This window comes from Sciurus vulgaris, assembly GCF_902686455.1.
Source record: "Sciurus vulgaris genome assembly, chromosome: 11".
Taxonomy (NCBI): domain Eukaryota; kingdom Metazoa; phylum Chordata; class Mammalia; order Rodentia; family Sciuridae; genus Sciurus; species Sciurus vulgaris.
The window spans coordinates 70,889,333-70,906,086 of NC_136472.1; the positions used below are offsets into that span (position 1 = coordinate 70,889,333).

The following is a 16,754-nucleotide window of genomic DNA, read 5'->3' on the forward strand; positions in this document are numbered from 1 at the left end:
ATATAGCTCAGTTGGTAGAGTGCTTGTCTCGCAAGCACATGGCCCTGGGTTCAATCCCCAGCACCACAAAAAAAAAAAAAAAAATGCAAACAGAATGTACCCACATGAACCCAGATAGTATAGTCTACTATACACCTAAGTTACATGATATATAACACTGTATATGCAGCCAGACATTGGCTGAAGTGTTATATAGTACATAACTATAATTCTCCTCAGAAGAGAAACCTAAAATTTTTCAACAGCATGTCCTTACTGCAGTGATTATAGGATGCCCAGCTTACTCCCTGCTTCCTGCCCTTACAGTCAATGGCAGCAGGTCTTCTCTGGAAAATTGTATTATACAGAGGCCTCAGGTATTTCATCACAGTTATACAAAGCTGACTGGTACCAAACATTTTTATCTTACATCACAAAGTCAATCAGGCTTAGACCACAGCAACTTGGCATTAATATCTAAGGATATTAGAGGGCAAAGGGCTGTGAAAATCAGGCATATTGATGCATGCCATATACATCAATATTCACTCAACAGAGGATTATCTAAAAGATGACACACTCAGTGTGATGTCATCACTGTTCAGTCACCTAAAAAACAAACTAGTTTCTTTAGCTGTAAGGTTTTATCAGTTTTTATACAGATAACAAGATAATTAGAACAAAAATTTGCTTCAGATGAAATTATTGAGAACAGTCTGATAAACTTTATAAGTACTCAGATAAATTTAAAAATCATTTCTACTTTAAAACAAGAAATTTATGAAAACAGAACTAAAACAAAACATGAATACAACTAGTACAACACAAGATAGAAAGTTATATAAAAAGTACAATTCAAGAATGGCTTTAAGATCTATATTTTTGACAAAATTCACTGGCTATCAAATCCTTTCTTGATAATAATTAGTTGTTTCTTAGGCTTCTTTCATTTTCTAATAGGATTAACCATCTTTAATGCCTTGTTTTTTAGATCACTTACCAACCAGAAGTACAATTTAGTAAATCAGTTTCCATGGACCTTACAACAGTGATAGATACGGCATTAAAAACATGGTGAAACAGACTCATGGATAATCCCATTTTAGTTTTCAATCTAAAATAAAAAATTATTCCTGAACATAAAGTTAAAAAGAAAACAAGACTACTTTCAGTGAGGATATGAACTATAGTTTTAAAAGTGAGTCTAGCTAGGCACAGTGGCACATGCCTGCAATCCCAGCAGCTCTGAAGGCTGAGGCAGAAGGACTATGAGTTCTAAAGTCAGCCTCAGCAACTTAGTAAGGCACTTAGCAACTTAGTGAGACCCTGTATCTAAATAAAATATAAAAAAGGGCTGGGGATGTGGCAATCCTCAGTAGGAAAAAAAAAAAAAAGTGAGTCTAAAATCATGGAAAGTGAACTACTCAAGAGTAAAACAAAATTATTTCAAAAAACAGGGTCTACTGACAATGATTAAAAACTGTGTGTCACACTATGTGCTATTATTCAACCCACTGTTTTTTTTTTTAATCCCATAAAATGAAAGGATATTTTTTACACTATAAAGTAATTCTTTTTTTTTTTTCCCCTTTTGGTGGGGCTGGGGTACCAGAGATTGAACTCAAGGGTATTCCACCACCGAGCCACATCCCAGCGCCCCCCCCCCCTTTTTTTTTTTTTTTAGAGAGACAGTCTCACTGAATTGCTTAGTGTCTTGCTTTTGCTGAGGCTGGCTTTGAACTCAAGATCCTCCTGCCTCAGCCTCCCAAGCTGCTGGGATTACAGGTGTGCGCCACCATTCACAGCTAGTTTTCGTTTTCTTTCTTTCTTTTTTTTTTTTTAAAGATTAATATCCATGGTCCTCTAGAATTAAAATTTTTAGGGGGGAGGCTACAGAAAACATTGTCACACACAACTGAACCATCAACACTGCACTTAAATGGGCAAATCAACTGTAAATATCAATGCTTGATATTACTAACCTTAAAAATGAAGACTGCTTCCCCACTCCTCACTCACTCCAACTTCTTTTTGTCCTGTATACTAATTTGTTTGATGAAGGTCAATCAATATTTCTAGTCCTCTTCCCATGGTAAGAAGAGAAGCCAAACTAGCTTTTAAGTCTGTGAATCCCAGTACAAAATAAATACTGAGAAACTGGCTAATGATGATTATCATCAAATTCTTCCTGTTGTTGTTTTGTTGTTGTTGTTTAACTCTCAATACTTTAAGAATTCTGGCCAGGCACAGCAGCATGCACCTATAATCCCAGTGGCTCAGGAGGCTGAGACAAGTTCAAAATCAGCCTCAGCAACTTAGTGAGACCCAATATCAAATAAAATATAAAAAAAGCTTGGTATGCTGCTCAGTGCTTAAGTGCCCCTGGGTTCAATTCCCAGTACCCCCACAAAAAAAGAATTCTGGCAATCTGAAAGCACCAATTCCCCTTCTAAGACAATGAAAACCCATAGGTAAGGAACAAACAACAGGTTTACCATACTTTCAAGTAATAATTTGAACGAAAGGCCTTAATAAATTAACCAGATGCTGTGCCAAAATATTGCTTATATCCCCAGAAATACTACCATAAAGTCAACTGCACTTTATTTACATGATCATTACTACATTCTCAGGTATTCCTAATGTTACAAGCAAAGCAAATTATACCTTGCCCTACTGTACCTCCTAGCCTTACTAAAAGGTTCTTTTTAAAAGCTAGATGGAATATACCACCAGCAGAGCTGATCTAACACCCCCCAGGAGCCAAGCCCCAACCTATGTGTTACTGAAAAGGGAGTTAGGCACCCATCACATTCTTTGGATGGATACATATGCAACCACTAGTTTAAAGTTAAACTTCAAGAAAAAGAACATTTGTTCAAAGAAGAAGTTTAAACAAATGTCTCATTATATCAGACGGTGGTATTCAGGAAATTGACACATTAATCATATCATGATTTCTGCATATTTCTTACTATTGTCTGTCACCAGCAAATCCAAACATAATTTCTCAAGAAACACAGACACACACATCCCTGAAAAGAATTAAAGAGAAATTCTAGAGAGAAAATGGTCACTAAAAAACAATGTGTAAGATAAAACCCTCAAATAGATACAACTGAATGGAGAACTAGAAGTTCAAGCTGTAATTCATTTAGAATGAAGTATACAGAACAAAGAACTTTAAAAATGTGAAAGAGAATTAATTAAGAAGACAGATTGAGAAGGATTCAAGATACAACAACTAAAACTTTCAGAAGTAGCAGATAAAAAGGATGCTGAGGCTGCAGGTATAGGTCAATGGTAGAGTCTGTGCTTTACATGTGCAAGGTTCTAGGTTCAGTCTCCAAAACAAGAAAAAAATGTTGAACAAAATCTGCGTAAATAATGACTAAAACTTTTCCAGAACTTGAGAGAGAGAGAAATTCAGACTAACAAACAACTCTGAGCATTATTTCAGCAGAGTAAATAAAACACCTAGATTCATAATGGTAAATTGTTCATGTTTAGACAGAAGGTTCATACAACTGAATGCAAAAAATATTATTCTACACTACAGGGAGACTTGCCCTATCTTTCAACGGGAGCATCCTACTCTTCATAAGTCTATGCTGTACTAATAAACAGTAAAGTTTATTGCCTTGATCTCATTCCATGAAGAATCTAAATGGTTTATAAGAGTATATATAAAATAATCATATATATATGTATGTATGTATAATTAAGTTTCTCTATTATATATATTTAAGTTTCTCTATTATATATAATATATATAATATATAATGTATATAATATATAATATAATATATAAATATATATAATATATAATAGAGAAACAAATATACACATCAAAATGGAGCAGAAAATTACAACATACATACACAGACTTTTAGACTGAATTTCCAGGTGACCAAAGCAAATCAGAAAGTTATCACTAACAGAAAGTTATCAGTGAACATTGGAATTTCACTGTTCTAAAAAGAAATCACAGGGTAAACAAAGATGCTCTGAGCCTTCGTATATGGTTTGTTAAGGATGTAGTACACAATATCCACAATAATATCCCTATAACAAAAACAATCTACTTCAAAAGGCTATTCTCATACATCACTTATGTGACATAGCTGCTGTCTGTCCTCACCTTTATCCGACATGACTCCCTGTTTTATTTGGTAACACTGCAAAACTAAACAAGTTATATTTCAACCTCCTGAAGAGAGACATACACACACACCATTCAGTCTTGATATTCCCCACAGTCATGAAATAAGTGCTTGATAAATTTTATTGAATTTTTAAAAGAATAAAATAGAAACAGTTAAGTGAACGGTGACTGCAAGGATTAAGCATACCTCAAGAAAGGAGTTCTGCTGGGAATGAAAATAATGTGGTCCAAAAACTAAGAATTCAGTTTGATTGAGAAGTAAAACCAATTAAAGCAGAGGTTATAAACTAGCACCTTTCAAGTGGGTAAACCTTCACACGTTTTGTTTGTCCTATAATACTACAAGCCATGGGGAACAGTAAATTAAAATTTTTAAAGAGAAAAATGTATTACATAAATACCTGCTGTGATACCATTAAAAGATGGTCTTCATGTTATTTTACTCGAACACTTCTGAAAGATACCATCCCTTTCATTCTGGAGCAGGTTTAACTAGAGAACAACTTTTGTCATCCTAATTGCTATTCTTTCTTCCTGGTTCTGTACTTCAGACTTAAAAAAAATAAATAAATAAATAAAATCTGCCAGATCCACTCATCCCTTACACATGAAATATATAATGTCAACTGTTGAAAACCTACAGTTTCTTCAGCCATCTACCCAAACAGCATGATTTCTACCCCACCACTATTTAGGGCCATCTTTTTGGAGAAGAACTTTAGTCTACCAGTTTCTTTCTTAAAATCATCCTCTTTATTGTTCCTCTAAAAATATGCCCAGGACCAGATTATCTGAAAGGAGGGGAGTGGAGGGAGCAAAAGACAGAAGATTCTGAGAGAGCAACTTTACTTTAAAAATAAGAGTCAGTTTACTTTCCTGTCCTGTAAAACAGGAATTAAGAGTAACTACTCCTGAAAGGTTGCTGGGAAAACGTAAGTGAGTTAATAATGCATATACAGTGTTTATAATAGTACCGGACATCTAAGGTCTCCAAATATGTTGTTTAACCTGGAATACAAAGAAAGAGTTCACAGCACTGAAATCTATATAGAGAGGTTAAGACAGAAGAAGTGCTTTAAAAATAAAAATTATGCTTTTTGATCAATGGCTAGAGCAGAGGACTCAAACCCAACTAGCAGATCAAGCAAGCAAACAAAAATTAGTGAAAATGTGCAAAACAGTAAGCCCAGTGTAAAAGGCAGCAGGATGGAGGGCTGAGCAAGTTAACATAAAAGTTTCAAAATCACAGATGTAGTTTGACTTTTCCCTTCTATCCATCCTTGTTTTATCCTAGTCTAACCACTAAATTCATTAATAGAAAGAGAGGATTGGGGAAGAAAAGAATGGGGATAAGCATAATTTTTTTGCTCACTCCTTTAAAAGGTGAAAAGATGAAAATCTAGCAAACCAAATTTACCTAAATTTCCTTATATTTCCCCATTTCTTGTTTTAATGCAGTTTTTAAACTTTAAAAAAATCAAATCAAGCATTTTGAGACAAAAATTAGCACTTCTTTTCAAAGGTTTTTTATTTGTTTGTTTGTTTGTTTGTTTTGGTGCTGGGGATGCAACCCAGAACCCTTGCATATTAGGCAAACATCCCCAGACCTTTTTTTATTTTGAGACAGTCTTTGCTAGTAGCCCAAGACAGTGTTGAACTTGTGATCCTCCTGCCTCAGCCTCCTGAGTAGCTGTTTCCAAATGTATTTATAACCACATCTGCAAGCCAAAGAAAAATAAAACAAAATAATGAATAAGATTTCTTAAGTCATTTCTGAAGTAAGTCTGAATGGACTTTCTGCCAATGACAGTTATTCTGTCCACCTTAATGTTCTACAGGACAAGACTGGCAGAAAGGAAAGCTTTAGGCATACAGTACACCATTTCTCTCTAAAAGAAATGGACAGGCTGGGCACAGTGATGCATGCCTATAATTTGATCTACTCAGGAGACCTAGACAAGAGGATCACAAATTTGAGGCCAGCCTTAGAAATTAACAAGACCTTAAGCAACTTAGCAAGACCTTGTCTCAAAATAAAAATTATTTTCTTCTGTGAAGTATCTGCTCAGTTCTTTAGCCCATTTATTGATTGGGTTATTTGTATTTTGGGGATATACAATCGATCAATAAATACATGAAAAAATGTTCAACGTCTCTAGCAATTAGAGAAATGCAAATCAAAAGTAACCTAAAATTTCATCTCACTCCAATTAGAATGGCTAGTATCAAGAATTACAAGTAACAATAGGTGTTGGCAAGGATGTGGGGAAAAAGGTACACTCACACTGCTGGTGGGGTTGCAAATTGATGCAGCCACTCTGGAAAGCAGTGTGGAGATTCCTTAGAAAACTAGGAATGGAACCACCATTTGACCCAGCTATCCCACTCCTCAGCCTATACCCAAAGGACTTTAAATCAACGTACTACAGTGGCACAGCCACATCAATATAGCAGCACAATTCACAATAGCTAAGTTATAGAACCAACCTAGATGCCCGTCAAGAAACTGTGTCTTATATACACAATGGAATATTACTCAGTCTTAAAGGAGAATAAAATTATGGCATTTGCAGGTAAATGGATGCAGTTGGAGAATATCATGCTAAGTGAGATAAGCCAATCCCAAAAAACCAAAGGCCAAATGTTTTCTCTGCTATGTGGATGCTGATACATAAAGGTGAGGGAGGGAAGAATGGAGGAAATTTGCGTTGTGTACAGGGAAATGAGGGGAGAGGAGGAGGCAGGGTAGGAAAGATGGAGGAATGAAATAAACATCATTACCCTATGGTACATATATGATTACACAAATGATGTGGCTCTACATTGTGTACAACCAGAGAAATGAAAAGTTGTACTCCATTTGTGTACAATGAACTAAAATGCATTCTGCTGCCATGTATAACTAAATAGAACAGTTAAAAATAAAAATAAATAAAAATTATTTTTAAAATGGGGCTGTAGTTCTGTAATTAAGCACCCTTGGGTTCATTCCCCAGTACCATTAAAAAAAAAAAAAAAAAAAAAGAACAAGAAAGAAAAGAAAAAAATAAAAGGACAAAAAGCTAACTACCGGACTGGGGATATAGCTCAGTTCGTAGAGTGCTTGCCTTGCAAGCACTAGGCCCTAGGTTCAAATTCCCAGCACCGAAAAAAAAAAAAAAAAAAGCTAACTACCCACAGCTAAATTAAAAGGAAGCTTTTTAAAGCTTTCATGCAGATGAAATTCACCAAAAACAAACAAACAACACCTCCACACACAAACAACATGAACTTCTTGGGTAGTATGTTCAATGCTTCATAAACTGGTTTTTTAAAAGAATAAAAACAGCAAAACCTTTTAGGTGCAACAGTGTGATACCACAGAGTAACTGCCAGAATGTCCATGTTTACTCTGTTTGTCCTTAGGCCAGGAACCACCCTTAAAGTCCACAATATTTTCCTGCTCTTTCTCTCCAGCCACAGTACCCTTTTGTATCCTTCCTTCAGTAGCAGCATTCTGCCAGAAACTACAGGAAGTGCATTAATACACAGAACTTGCCTGTAGCAATCTACTTGAGTATTGCAAATGATCTTACCAACACCTCTTGGTTGGCTAAGTCCTTTTATTTTACCCTAAGATTTAATGTTATTCAATGATTCATACGTGGTTTCTGTGTTTTCAGAGATTGTTTGTTCTGTCTGTATAAACAGATATGCAATACATCTGTGATTTCTGGAGAATTACAAAGCAAAATTCACAAACCATGCTTAAAAATAAAACATTAATAATACTCTTGTAGGAAATGGAAACTGTCAAGCAACTTGAAAAAGTTCATGCTCAAATTCCTTCAAGTGTTAGTAAGGTTCTACAATATTTCTTTCTTTCTTCTAACATTCCCCTAAAGACATATTACAAGTTTACTTTGTATATGCTTGAGGTACCATTTTTTAAATTGCTGTCATATAATGAATCTCAAGTTCACCTAAACTCACTTCCTTTAAATAGTATTCTATTGGGATGGTTCATCTGTATGCTCTCTGAACCTCAGAAATACTCCTTTTGGCCCATAAATATTTTATGTGGAAAATATAACATACAACTCTAGTAAAAATTCTATGTAGGCCATTCTTTTTCAATTGACCATAATGCCATATAAGTAGCTTTGAAGAAAAAGAAGTTAAGAAGACTACATACAACATAAGAACAGAATTTCTGTTAAGTTCACAGATTCCTGCCACCTACTTTTTGAGCATTGCTCTATCTATGGTACCTAAAAGAGTACATGGTAGCCTGGAGCGGTGGCACACACACCTATAATCCCAGCTACTCAGGAGACTGAAGCAGAAGGACCACAAGTTCAAGGCAAATCTGGACAACTGAGTGAGACTCTGTTCTCAAAATAAAATAAAGGGCTAAGAGGGCAGATCAGAGGTAAAACACTAGCCTATCATGCACAAGGCCCTGAGTTCAATGCCCAGTACCACACACACACACACACACAGGCACACACAACACTAAAACTAAGTAATTTTCTCAATATATGAAAACTGGCAGATGTTTAAATAAACTTCTACTTTTAAAACAGTATGTTATCCAAAAATAAATAAATAAATAAACATGTGAGTACAGCACCACTCCCAGACACAGGTGCCCATTCTTTACTCCACTCCAATTCAGCAAAAATGTCCCACCCTGGGGCTGGGGTTGTGGCTCAGTGGTAGAGTGCTCACCTATCATGTGTGAGACATTGGGTTTGATCCTCAACACCACATAAAAATAAAATAAAGGTATTGTGTCCTTATACAACTAAAAAATATTTTATAGGGCTGGGGATATAGCTCAGTTGGTAGAGTGCTTGCCTTGCAAGCACAAAGCCCTGGGTTTAATCCCCAGCACCGCAAAACAAAAACAAAAAACAAAAATATTTTATAAAAAGAAAGGTCCCAAAAGCATTCCCCCTAAAAACTGGAACAAGGCAGGGATGCCCTCTTTTACCACTTCTATTCAACACTGTCCTTGAAACTCTAGCCAGAGCAATTAATCAGACCAAAGAAATTAAAGGGATACAAATAGGAAAAGAAGAACTCAAACTATCCCTATTCGCTAATGACATAATTCTATATTTATAGGAGCCAGGAAATTCCACCAGAAAACTTCTAGAAATCATAAATGCATTCAGTAAAGTAGCAGGATATAAAATCAATACTCATAAATTTAATGCATTTTTATACATAAGTGATGAATCCTCAGAAAGAGAATTTAGGAAAACTACCCCATTCACAACAGCCTCAAAAAAAAAATAATAAAATACTTGGGAATCAATCTAACAAAAGAGGTGAAAGACCTCTCTACAATGAGAACTACAGAACACTAAAGAAAGAAATTAAAGAAAACCTTAGAAGATGGAAAGATCTCCCATGTTCTTAGATAGGCAGAATTAATATTGTCAAAATGGCCATACTACCAAAAGTGCCATACAGATTCAATGCAATTCCAATTAAAATCCCAATGACGTACCTTACAGAAATAGAGCAAGCAATTATGAAATTAATATTGTCAAAATGGCCATACTACCAAAAGTGCTATACAGATTCAATGCAATTCCAATTAAAATCCCAATGACGTACCTCTACTTCATGTACAACCAGAGAGACAAGTTGTACCCCATTTGTTTGCAAGAAAAAAAAAAAACAGAAAGAGCCCAAAAATAGGGAACATATTTATCAATTCTATACATGTAAAATAAAAAATAAAAAGGGCCTGGAAGTGGCAGGGATTGTAGCTCAGTGGTAGACAGCTTGCCTAGAACGTGTGAGGCACTGGGTTCGATCCTCAACACCACATAAAAATAAATATTAAACTTTTTTTAAAAAAGGGGCTGGGGATTTAGCTTAGGGTTAGAATATCCCTGGATTCAATCCCTAGTAAAAAGAAAAGAAGAAAACACCACTAGTACAAGAGGTAATATGGTATGGGAAAACCAGGAAATTGATAGCTTTTACCTAAAAGTTATTCAGAAGAGTCAAATTCTAAATATCAAAACATTTTAGTAACACCTTAGCTACTTATCATATTTATTTTCCATAATATGTAAACCCAAGATAAATGATATTGAAGTAGCATTTAAATTTTTAAAAAAATATTTTTAGCTGTAGATGGACACAATATCATTATTTATTTTTATGTGGTGCTGAGGATTGAACCCAGTACCTCATACATGCAAGGCAAGTGCTCCACCACTGACCTACAACTCCAGTCCAGCATTTAAATTTTTTAATGCTATCATCTAATAATAGCAATTACATGGGAAACAGGCATTCTCATATACTGCTCCTAAGAACATAAATACTTTATGTAGTACATAGGGTTGTGTACTGCTCAAGCCTTAAAAACGTACACATCTTCTGACCCACAGATTTCAATTATAGGAATTGGTAAGACGAAATAATTTGGGTTATATGCAAAGTGGTTCAGCATTGTTTTAGTTAGCTCTTTTGCTGCTGCAAAAGAGAGAGAGAGAGAGACACTGACTCCACTCTCCAGATATGGAGATATATATCCCAAAGCCACGCCCCAATTCCAATCTCCTCCAGCCACAGCCTACCACTTCAATTACCACTCAGTTAATCCCAATCACTGATTGGGTTAAGTCTCTTACAACCCAATCGTTTCTCCTCTGAACCTTCTTGCATCGTCTCACACGTGAAACTTTGGGGGACCCCTCACATTCAAATCATAACAAGCATACATTGTCTATATTTTACAAAGCAAAAACCTAAATATCCAATTAAAGGTTAAATAAATGGTGTCATACCAAATAAAATAAAAGATCTTCTGGGCTGGGGAGATAGCTCAGCTGGTAGAGTGCTTGCCTCGCAAGCACAAGGCCCTGAGTTCGATTCCCAGTACCAAAAAAATATATATATCATCTGAAATTGTAATGAGTATATAGTCAGTGATGCTACATAACAAAAGGTGTTTATAAAATATTAGTTACTAAAAGAGCAATACACTGAACAAAAAAGTATATTTATAATTTTTTTTCTAAGAGATTGAGTCTCCCTATATTGCCAAGACTGACCCTAAACTGCCTCAGCCTCCCAAGTATTAGAGACTATAGGGCTGTGCCACCATTCCCTATATATAAGTGTTAAATAAATTCAATCAATATATTTAAATTGTATAGATGTCCAAAGGAAAAAAAAAAAAAAAGGTTATATGATAGAACATTAAGTAAGCAATTAATGTTTATCTCTGCAAAGTGAAGGAATAGATGATTTTTCTTCTTAATTTCCACAAAACCTTCACTTTTGTTATACCCACATGAAGGAAACTTATGCAACTTTTCAAAATTTATCAGATTTCCAATAATGTATTCAGAACCTGTTCTTCATAAAACATTAGTAAGTGCAGTGAAATAATAAGCATAAAATTTTAGAAAATTCCTGTTTAAAATGCTTCAAAAATTAAGGTAATAAACTTAAGAAGAAAATAAGGACCCAAGAATTAATGAATCCAACATAAGAAAGAAAACCATATTCAAGGTAAGAGCTATACAGCAATCACAGATAACCCAGATTGAAAAAAGATCTCTTAAAAAAGGTTTCATAGGTACATGTATGACTGCACGAATGGTATGATCCTACAGTAGCATGGACAACCAGAGAAATGAAAAGTTGTGCTCCATTCATGTAAAATGAATTGAAATGCACTCTGCTGATTTATAACTAATTAGAACAAATAAAAATTTTTTAAAAATTTTTAAAAGGGAGGTTTCAATGAACTAGTATGTTTAAAATACTAAAAAAACTAAAGGAAAAAAAAGGTACTAAACAAAGATGGGGATTAAAGTTATCACTTCTCCCCAATCAATCTAAAGATTCAAAGCAATTCCAATCAAAATCCCAGGCATGCCAGGCACAGTGGCACATGCCTGTAATTCCAGCAGCTCAGGAGGCTAAAATAGGAGGATTGCGAGTTCAAAGTCAGCCTCAACAAAAGCCAGGTGCCAAGCAACTCTGTGAGATCCTGTCTCTAAATAAAATACAAAATAGGGTTGGGGATGTGGCTCTGTGGTCAAGTGCCCCTAAATTCAATCCCTGGTAAGCCCTCCCCCTGCCCCCGCCAAAATCCCAGGCAGCATACTGGGGAAATTAACAAACTAATTCTAAAACATATACAAATACTAAAGGGTCAAGAATAGTGGAAAGGTTCTTAAACTCCCAGATATTAAGATTTATTGTTATAAAAGCACAGTAATTAAAACAATGAAACAAAGTAAAATATGTTTCCAAAAAATAGATCAACAGAATAGAATGAAGACTAGAAATCGATTTATACAGGTATAGTTACTAAATAGGCTACAAAATATCACTTCCATACTATACAGGGATGCAAAATGTGTGTTTTCAATACACAATGCTTCTTCAACTGAGTATCCATATACAAAGTGAAATACTGATACAATCCCACACCTTACATAAAAGCTATTTCAGATAGACCACAACTAAATGTGAAAGATTAAACAATAAAAATTGTATAACATTGTATGACACCTCAGGGTGGACCTTTGGGTAACAACAAACTCTTAAATAGGAGATAAAGAGCACTAACTTTAAAAAAATAAATACATTTCATGAAAATGAAGAAGTTGTTTTCATCAAAAGAAATCATTAAGGCTTCTTAAGGGTTGTGGCTCAGTAGTAAAGTGCCTGCCTTGCATGTGAGGTACTAGGTTCTATTCTCAGCATTTCATATTAATAAATGAGTAAAATAAAGGCCCATCACCAACTAAAAAAATTTTTTTTAAAGAAACCATTAATAGATGAAAAGGGAAGTCACAAAACATGACATTTCTTCATGAGATTATAGCAATGTCTACAATGCATACAACAACTGACAAAGGAGTCGTATTCTAAATATATTTTTGTAAAGTATATATCAGTAAGGGAAAAAAACAACAAAACTTGAAGAGGAACTTCATAATACAAAATATCTAAATGTCCAAACAAGATATGAAAAAGTTAACTTCTTTAGACATCAGGAAAATGAAAAATCAAATCTATAATATTTTTACCACCATATACTCATCAGAAAGGCTAAAATGAAAAAGAAAGACAAGTGTTGATAAGGACTTAGAACAACTACAACTCTCAATCACTGCCCACAAGATTGTAAATTGCAATAATCACTTTAGAACACCATCTTCCAAAGTTAGATACATAAACCATGATACAATTCCACTCTTAGCATATCCCCAATAGAACACATATAATCATCTAAAGAAACCTGTAAGAATGTATTAAGAAGGATGCCCAACAGAGTAGAAGAAGGGGATCAGGGGAGCGAGGAGGGGAGGGAAAGAGGATGTACTGGGGATTGAGATGGTTCAAATAATGGTATATGCATTTGAGAACATGTCAAAATGAACCCCAATATTATTTGTAACTATAAAGCACTAATAAAAACATTTTTAAAAAGAATGTACTAGTGGTACCATCCATAATAAATGAAGCCACCACAATGAGTATAATCAGAAAATACAGGCAATGACGAGGACTAGGACTCATACTGGAAATGAAGCCTTTGTACATTGCTGGTGGGAATGAAAAACGATACAGGCAAACTGGAAAACAATTCAATCATGAATTAAAAATTTGTGGAGCTCGGCATGATGGCTGTCATCCCAGTGGCTTGGGAAGCTCAGGCAGGAGGATACCAAGATCAAAGTCAGCCTCTTAGCAAGGCCCTAAGCAACTCAGTGAGATCCTGTCTCAAAATTAAAAAAAATAAAAAGAGCTGGGAATGTGACTTAGTGGTTAAGTGCCTTTAGGTTCATTTCCTGGTACAAAAAAAAAAAAAAAAAATTGTGGATCTATAATATACTTTTGCACACTTGTTTATGTCAACTTTTACACAGCGTATTAAAAAGAAAACAAAATACTACTTTGCACTCATCAAAAAAGTCAGTCCTTTTTTTTTTTGGGACTGGTGCAGTGGCGCACACCTAAAATCCCAGTGGCTCAAGTGGCTGAGGCAGGAGGATCCCAAGTTCAAAAGCAGACTCAGCAATTTAGCTAGGCCCTCAGCAACTTGGATAGACCCTATTATTAAATAAAAATAACAAGGGTTGGAAATGTGGCTCAGTGATTAAGTGCCCCAGATTTAATCCCTAGTACTAAAAAAAAAAAAAAGGAAAAAAGTCAGTCTTTTTATTTTAGAGAAAACCAAATATGGGCAAAGATATGGAGGTAAAACCAACTCTCATACATTATTGGTGAGAATGTAAATTGATACAATCACTCTGGAAAACTGCTTGGCTGTATCTACTAAAAGAGGAGATAAACATAAGCAAAAACCCAGCAGTTCTACTCCTAGGTTCCTAGGTATACACCAACCAGAACTGTGTATGTATATCTACCAAAACACATATGTAAAACCTTTGCTCAAAAGAATTAGTCACAATCATTCAAAACATGAAACTGAGATAGTCATCATTAGTACAATGGAAAAACAAACTGTGACATATTCATTCAGTGGATACTATAAAGAAGAATGAACTACCCTTGTGTGCAAAAACACATAGGAAGCTTTAAAATGTAGTGCTGAAAGAAAGAACCTAGATACAGAAGAGTACATACTCTGTGGAGTATGATCCATACTCCAAGATGTAAGAACACATTTGTTTGATATATACCATTTAAATTAAGAAGCACAGTAAGTCTAAAAATAACAATTATCCTTATAAAAAAGTACTAGTTACCATTAAAATGTATGTATGACTATTGACTGCTTCTGGGGCCCCAGTAAAGTTCTAGATCTTAATTTGAGTAGTAGTTACATGACTATACTCACTTCGAAAAAATGTATCAGAAAGTACACTCAAGATCTGTCCAGCCTTACTTATTATATGTATGCTACATTTCAATTTTTAAAAATTTATCTCCCCAAATTTCAACTGTACACTGAGTGTTAAAAAACAACAACAAAAACAAAAAGAAATTTAAAAAACTACCAGAAAGAAATAATTCAAGTAGTGCAACTATCACTGTCCTCTCTGACCGTGTCAGCCCATCACCAATAAGAGCAAGTTTTTAGAACAGGGAATGCAAACTGGTCTGAAATAATTAGTGCACACTGGCAAAAGAAAGTGTCTGTTATTTTAGGAGTTTCTTTACTACTGATAAGTGAAAACAATATTTAAGCAACCAAAGAATAAAAGACAATATTGCCCAATTTTTCAGGAAATAAATTTAAAAATTAATCGCGAAAACATCAAAAAATAACAAGGAAACATCATCTACAAGGCAAATATGATGATAAATAACAAGAACAGTCAACAAACTGGCTCTCTATAAATGTACTTAACCTCCCTGGGAGACAGCAATGGAACACTTTAATTCTGAATATAATTGCTTTAAGAGGTTTTAAAAGACACATTATTAAATACCTTACATAGTTTACATATATTATTATATAAACTTAAGCTAAGTATAATCTACTTGACAGACATTTAAAGAAACTTTTCAAGGGTAAATCTGACTATTCTAAAAATGTAACTCTATTTACTGTGTAATACATAAAACATGCATATGTATACCTATATATCATAAATAATGTGTGTGCACATATATATAAAATATATGCATTTAATAGAAGAAAAGAGAAGTTTAAATACATCAGTGAAAGTTACAAAAGTAACAAAAACACTAAAGTAGTGCCACAATTATATCAGAGATTTGTTTTTGGTGGTTTGTCAACCTGGGGCCTCATATGTGCTAGCAAGCTACCCCTAACCTACAATCCCAGTCCCACAATTATATTGGAAAGAGTTGGCTAGAAAGGGATGGTTTAGTGTTTTCTCACTAAATTTTATTATTTTCTCACTTATTATAAATAATCAAGCACTTTTTTTTTGGGGGGGGGGTGTTGCAGTGCTGGGGATATAGATGGAACCCAGGCCCTTGTGCATGTTAGGCAACCACTGAGCTACAGCCCTGCCTGAAATAATGCTTAAAGATAATAAATAATGAGTTATGAGTACATTATTTAAAGATATGGAAATGATCAATGGGCAAATCAAATAGGTATCTGCTGTTAATCTTTTTTTTTTTTTTTTTTTTCTGCTGTTAATCTTTTATCTGAGGAAAAGACTGAGATTAGGACTATACTCAGTACAGTCTGATACAAAGTAAGAATTCAATACATGTTAACTATCATTTCTAGTACTTATATATGCAGAGAAAAAAAGCTTGGCAAATATTAGTACTGATACTCGCATTATATGAAGTACTAGATACATTATAAGCACTCAACAACTACTAACTAATGAATTGAGTTCTATCTAGCTTAAGAACAGATAATTCTCTGAGATTGTTAAGTCAAATAAGGACATTTACTTAAATTAAAATACTTTAATTAAATAAATATTAAAACTTTAATAAAAATTAAAATAAAATTAAAACAAAAACCAGAAAAAGCATACATAAAAAAGAAAATCATGCCCCCACCTCATTATTTATAATGAACATTAACAACAGCAGCAGCAATAGTGGTTACCACACAGAACTTTAACTCCTTGTTACTTTTTCCTGCCAATGTTCTCTTGTACTTTTTCTCTTGTATTTTAAA

General features: G+C 34.4%; 1 protein-coding gene across 1 annotated transcript in view; it reads right to left on the reverse strand.

Moving 5' to 3' along the window:
• The window catches only part of FCHSD2 (FCH and double SH3 domains 2), a 245,161-nt gene that overhangs the window by 194,179 nt on the left and 34,228 nt on the right, over window positions 1-16,754 (reverse strand).